Source organism: Scardinius erythrophthalmus (assembly GCF_964197995.2).
Source record: "Scardinius erythrophthalmus genome assembly, chromosome: 1".
Taxonomy (NCBI): domain Eukaryota; kingdom Metazoa; phylum Chordata; class Actinopteri; order Cypriniformes; family Leuciscidae; genus Scardinius; species Scardinius erythrophthalmus.
Genome location: NC_138221.1, coordinates 4,572,266 through 4,578,613, shown reverse-complemented (window position 1 = coordinate 4,578,613; position 6,348 = coordinate 4,572,266).

Genomic DNA, 6,348 nt, shown 5'->3' with positions numbered 1-6,348 from the left:
CCTCCAAAAGCTGATTTAGATTTTCCCCTGAACAGAATATATTAGTATCATCAGCAAAAATCACAAATTTTAAGAGGTTAGTCACCCTACATATGTCATTTATGTACATAATAAATAATTTTGGACCCAATATTGACCCCTGTGGTACTCCACAGGTGATACCCAAGCACTCCGATCTGTAATCCCCCATTTGAACAAATTGTAGTCTGTTAGTTATGTAACTTTTCATCCAATCTAATGCAACTCCTCTGATACCATACTTTTCCAGTTTATTGATTAACAAACGATGATCAATTGTATCTAATTACATACAATTTTTCTAATATTTTAGAGAACTGAGAGAGTAAAGATAATGGCCTATAATTCGTGAACTGATTTCTCTCTCCAGATTTATATAGTGGAATGATTTTAGCAATTTTCATTTTGCTTGGGAATACACCTGTTTTAGGAAAAGATCCTGTCTGCATGCAGATTTCCCAGTCTGGATGCTAGTAAGGGAAGACATAGTAACAGATAACAGATTTATATGGCTTCACAACTCCGCCACCCATAGCAAGGGTCCTTACGCACTGCTGTATAGCCATACAATGTAAATTCAAGTGAGGGTTTTAGCCAGGATTCCTGAATGCAAATAATGTTAGGTTTAAAAAGAAGAAGGAAAGCGACGACTTAGAGAAAAGCATTGCGGTTTTCAAGCTGTGTGACACAAACATGAAATACTCTGGATATACCACCAACCTACGAGCCCACCTAAAATGTCACCACCCGGACAAGGTAGTGTAAATGGAGGACCCCAAGTAGCTGCGGCCACGTGACCCAAAACAAACCATGCTGGACATCGATGGCAGTTGTTCCCACAAGTTTCCATTTGCTTCACCATGGTCACAGAAAATTACAGAGTCCATTGCCTACTTTATTCGTCAGGATTTGAGACTATATTCGGTGGTAGAAAATGCAAAATCACAGCACAGTCACACGCCTGCTGGGAAGGGTGAGACGCATTGTGAATTTCTTCAGATGGAGCACCACAGCCAACCACATGTTGAAAGCGAAACAGAGGCTTCTACGACAACCAGAGCACAAGCTGATGACGGATGTGGTTACCAGGTTAGTGTGTGGTTACTTTTCAATAGTTTATTTAGTTTTTTTATTACTAATTTGTTTTGTCATTTATGTAAAAAATGCATCATTCTGTGAGCATTCTGTTCATCCATGTTGTGAAGTATGAAGGGCGCTATAGGTCTATACACTCACCTAAAGGATTATTAGGAACACCATACTAATACTGTGTTTGACCCCCTTTCGCCTTCAGAACTGCCTTAATTCTACGTGGCATTGATTCAACAAGGTGCTGAAAGCATTCTTTAGAAATGTTGGCCCATATTGATAGGATAGCATCTTGCAGCTGATGGAGATTTGTGGGATGCACATCCAGGGCACGAAGCTCCCATTCCACCACATCCCAAAGATGCTCTATTGGGTTGAGATCTGGTGACTGTGGGGGCCATTTTAGTACAGTGAACTCATTGTCATGTTCAAGAAACCAATTTGAAATGATTCGAGCTTTGTGACATGGTGCATTATCCTGCTAGAAGTAGCCATCAGAGGATGGGTACATGGTGGTCATAAAGGGATGGACATGGTCAGAAACAATGCTCAGGTAGGCCGTGGCATTTAAACGATGCCCAATTGGCACTAAGGGGCCTAAAGTCTGCCAAGAAAACATCGCTCACACCATTACACCACCACCACCAGCCTGCACAGTGGTAACAAGGCATGATGGATCCATGTTCTCATTCTGTTTATGCCAAATTCTGACTCAACAGAAATCGAGACTCATCAGACCAGGCAACATTTTTCCAATCTTCAACTGTCCAATTTTGGTGAGCTCGTGCAAATTGTAGCCTTTTTTTCCTATTTGTAGTGGAGATGAGTGGTACCCGTTGGGGTCTTCTGCTGTTGTAGCCCATCCGCCTCAAGATTGTGCGTGTTGTGGCTTCACAAATGCTTTGCTGCATACCTCGGTTGTAACGAGCGGTTATTTCAGTCAAAGTTGCTCTTCTATAAGCTTGAATCAATCGGCCCATTCTCCTCTGACCTCTAGCATCAACAAGGTATTTTCGCCTACAGGACTGCCGCATACTGGATGTTTTTCCCTTTTCACACCATTCTTTGTAAACCCTAGAAATGGTTGTGCGTAAAAATCCCAGTAACTGAGCAGATTGTGAAATACTCAGACTGGCCCGTCTGGCACCAACAACCATGCCACGCTCAAAATTGCTTAAATCACCTTTCTTTCCCATTCTGACATTCAGTTTGGAGTTCAGGAGATTGTCTTGACCAGGACCACACCCCTAAATGCATTGAAGCAACTGCCATGTGATTGGTTGATTAGATAATTGCATTAATGAGAAATTGAACAGGTGTTCCTAATAATCCTTTAGATGAGTGTAAATAAAGCACATTTAATTTATTTAACTACAGGTGGAATAGTGCGCATGACATGTTGGAAAAATTCCTGGACCAACAACCGGCCATCTGCGCAGCCCTGCTCTCAAGTGAAGTCAGGAAGACCGAGAAGGATCTGTGCACACTGACTGAGTCAGATGTGACAACAGCTGAAGAAGTAGTCATCCGCCGAAGCCCATGAAGGAGGCTACACAGTACATGTCCAAGGAGAAGACCCCACACTGTCAGTCGTCACACTCCTCCAGGACACACTGATCAACGGACTGAAACCGATCGAAGGTGAATCTGCTGTCATAAAAGAGATGAAGGCTGCCATGGCTGGGGATCTTCAGAAGAGGTACATTGACCTCAAGGCAACTCTTCATGCATGTTCAGCGATGGATCCAAGATTTAAAAGTCTTCCCTTCCTGACTGAAAATGAAAGACAGGAAGTTTATGATGGACTGATTGTAGAGGCTGCAAGACGGAGCATGCAGCCATCAGAGGTAAGGCAGTGATGGTACTGCTAGGTTTAACCTTTGGCCTTGTACCCTATCCGCCATCTCCTGGCGAGAGTAAGCATAGGCCGAAATAATGCATTGCTCAAAGTTTAAAAGGCAAATCCTACAACGTTAACAGTTTAAAATAGAGAAATATTAAATAGATTAAAAATCATAAATACAATAATGTTAACAGGTATAAAGGCTTTAATTAAATATAGTAATCAAAATATTTATAAGATAAAAGCTCATGAATTTCATTTCATGTTGACTTAGTCACTTTGGAGTGTGGATGAAGACAGCAAATGCTCATGCTGATGATGAGGGGATGGCATCTAAAGAAGATGCTGTAGATGAAAGAGAGCAATTCATGGAAAGAGAGAGCAGTCAAGGTCAGTATCACCCATTGTTATCCAGTGAAGTGCACTGTGTTACAGGGCCGGAGTGGGGCCCCTTTTCAGCCCGGGAGTTTCAGGCCCAAGACCGGCCCACTTTTTCCATGGTGGAATTCCAAATTAGCACTTTTTCTAAATTGGATAATGAAGCAACAATTCAGCTCTTACTATTGTGTAGTTTGTATTAATACCATGGGTTAACAAATAATGTAAAAGTTAAATAATAATTCACTTAGACTTTATGAGAAGCAATTACGATTTCACACAATTCTGACTTTATATTTCGCAATTCTGACTTTATAACGCGACTTTATATCACAATTCTGACTCTATATCTTGCAGTTCTGACTTTATAAGCAACTGCAACTTTATTTCACACAGTCCTAAATTTATATCTTGCAATTCTGACTTTATAAGAAGCAATTGCGACTTTATTTCACACAATTCTGACTTTATATCTCGCAATTCTGACTTTATAACACGCAATTGCGACTTTATTTCACACAATTCTGACTATATATCTTGCAGTTCTGACTTTATAAGCAATTGCGACTTTATTTCACACAATTCTGAATTTATAACACACAATTGCGACTTTATATCACACAATTCTGACTATATATCTTGCAGTTCTGACTTTATAAGCAATTGCGACTATTTCACGCAGTTCTGACTTTATATCTTGCAATTCTGACTTTATAAGAAGCAATTGTGACTTTATTTAACACAATTCTGAATTTATATCTCGCAATTCTTACTTTATAACACACAATTGCGACTTTATATCACGCAATTCTGACTTTATATCTCGCAATTCTGACTTTATAACACGCAATTGCGACTTTATTTCACACAATTCTGAATTTATATCTCGCAATTCTGAGAAATAAGGTCAGAATTGCGAGATGTAAACTCGCAATTGTGAGATAAAAGTCGCAATTATCTTTTAAAATGTTTTATTCTGTGGCTTAAAAAAAGCTTCCATACCTCCTGGCCTCTTCCTCCCATCCATCCTCCCTGACGCGTTACGGTAGGGCCGGCCCAGCTATCGGTAGGCGCCGGCGATGCCGCGGTAGCCTACCTGAGAAAACGTTTTGGAAAAGACGGACTATGGACCCAACCAACTCTATAGGAGGGGGGGGGAGAACTCCCTCACATGGTACAACCCATGCAGAGGCTGCGCGCTGCGGTGTCAGAATGCGGAATGTGTGTAGCCTAACCCTGACATTGAAATGTGAAAAAAAAAATAATAATTCCTCGACCGGCCCAAACGTGAAGCGGCCCACCGGGAATTCTCCCGATTCTCCCGATTACCCACTCCGGGCCTGCTGTGTTATCTGAACCTCTGTGTAGGAATTATAGAATGTGCTTAACTACAAGTAATGAGTTTTTGTTTTTATTGTTTATTTATTTGAAGGTCAGCATCCTCCACCCAGGAATCCAAGGCCGTCTTGTCCACTGGCTGCCCTTCTTGGTGAACGATACGGTGGTGGTGCAGCATGACCCCAAGACGTGTGTGGAGAGGAGAGTTTCTGTTTAGTGTTCACTTAAGCGACTCTGCTAAGATGGGTACAATTTTAAGTTGGCTTAAATGTTGCTCCTATGGACTTGAACTATTGGCTGCCATGGTTTATTTTTCTTTTCTGCTGGCTAGACTGGCTACCTCTTCTCTTTGGCTCTCAACGAAGGCGGTCGCATTTTCTTCCTCTCCTCTCCCTTATCTCCCCTGCTTTGCTGCTCTCGTCTCATCTAGTCTACTGTCTTGTACTTTGAGAGACTCTCTCCCCACTGCTCTCCAAACTAAGAAATTATGGATTTGATCAACTGGTATAGGTATACATTTTTGTACCTAGATATACATTTTTATACCTAGGTATAGGTATACATTTTTATACCAAGGTATACCTTTTTATACTTAGGTATAGGCATACATTTTTGTATAGGTATACATTTTTATACCTTGGTATACATTTTTATACATAGGTATAGGTATACCTTTTTATACCTAGGTATAGGTATACATTTTTATACCTAGGTATAGGTATACATTTTTATACCTAGGTATAGGTATACATTTTTATACCTAGGTATAGGTATACATTTTTATACCTAGGTATACCTTTTTATACCTAGGTATAGGTATACATTTTTATACATTTTTATACCTAGGTATACATTTTTATACCTAGGTATACCTTTTTATACCTAGGTATAGGTATACATTTTTATACATTTTTATACCTAGGTATACATTTTTATACCTAGGTATACATTATACATTTTTATACCTTTTTATACCTAGGTATAAATATACCTTTTTATATAGGTATACCTTTTTATACCTAGGTATAGGTATACATTTTTATACCTAGGTATAGGTATACATTTGTGTACCTAGGTATACATTTTTATACCTAGGTATAGGTATACATTTTTATACCTAGGTATACCTTTTTATACTTAGGTATAGGTATACATTTTTGTATAGGTATACATTTTTATACCTTGGTATACATTTTTATGCCTAGGTATAGGTATACCTTTTATAGGTATACCTATACCTTGGTATACATTTTTATACCTAGGTATAGGTATACCTTTTAGGTATACATTTTTATACCTAGGTATACATTTTTATACCTAGGTATAGGTATACATTTTTATACCTAGGTATACCTTTTTATACCTAGGTATAGGTATACATTTTTATACCTAGGTATAGGTATACATTTTTATACCTAGGTATACATTTTAATACCTAGGTATACCTTTTTATACCTAGGTATACATTTTTATACCTAGGTATAGGTATACATTTTTATACCTAGGTATAGGTATACATTTTTATACCTAGGTATAGGTATACATTTTTGTACCTAGGTATAGGTATACATTTTTATACCTAGGTATACCTTTTTATACTTAGGTATAGGTATACATTTTTGTATAGGTATACATTTTTATACCTTGGTATACATTTTTATGCCTAGGTATAGGTATACCTT